Below are 541 nucleotides of genomic sequence, written 5' to 3' on the forward strand. Positions count from 1 at the left end.
TGTGTTCTGTTAAATCATCTCACAGAGTTACAGCTTTCCCGTCACGAAGCCTTTCGCTAAGACAGTTCTTGTGGAATTTGAAAAGTGCTATTTGGAAGGCCATTGAGTGCTATGGTGATAAAGGAAATATCCTCAGATGAAAACTCGAAAAAAGCTTTCTGAGAAACTGCTTAGTGTTCTGTTAATTCACCTCACAGAGTTACAGCTTTCCCTTCAAGAAGCCGCTCTCTAAGCCTGTTTTGTGGAATTCTCATAGTGATATTTGTAAGCTCATAGAGGGCTATGGTTATAAAGAAAATATTCTCAGAGAAAAACTGGAAAGAGCCTTTCTGAGAAACTGCCCTGTGATGTGTGACTTCCACTCACAGAGTTACATCTGTATTTCGTGAACTCTTTGCTAGCCTTATTTCTGTGGAATATGAGAACAGATATTTCGGATCCCTTTCAAGACTATAGGGCCAAAGGAAATCTCCTCCGATAACAAAGAGAAAGAAGCTTTCTGAGAAACTTCTTTGTGTTCTGTGAAATCATCTCACAGAGT

General features: G+C 39.6%; 1 pseudogene; it reads left to right on the forward strand.

Annotated features, from left to right (window-relative positions):
• Positions 1-162: 162 nt before the first annotated feature.
• The window catches only part of LOC105531798, a 10,114-nt pseudogene continuing 9,735 nt past the window's right edge, over positions 163-541 (forward strand).

This window comes from Mandrillus leucophaeus, unplaced genomic scaffold (assembly GCF_000951045.1).
Source record: "Mandrillus leucophaeus isolate KB7577 unplaced genomic scaffold, Mleu.le_1.0 Scaffold909, whole genome shotgun sequence".
NCBI classification, from domain to species: domain Eukaryota; kingdom Metazoa; phylum Chordata; class Mammalia; order Primates; family Cercopithecidae; genus Mandrillus; species Mandrillus leucophaeus.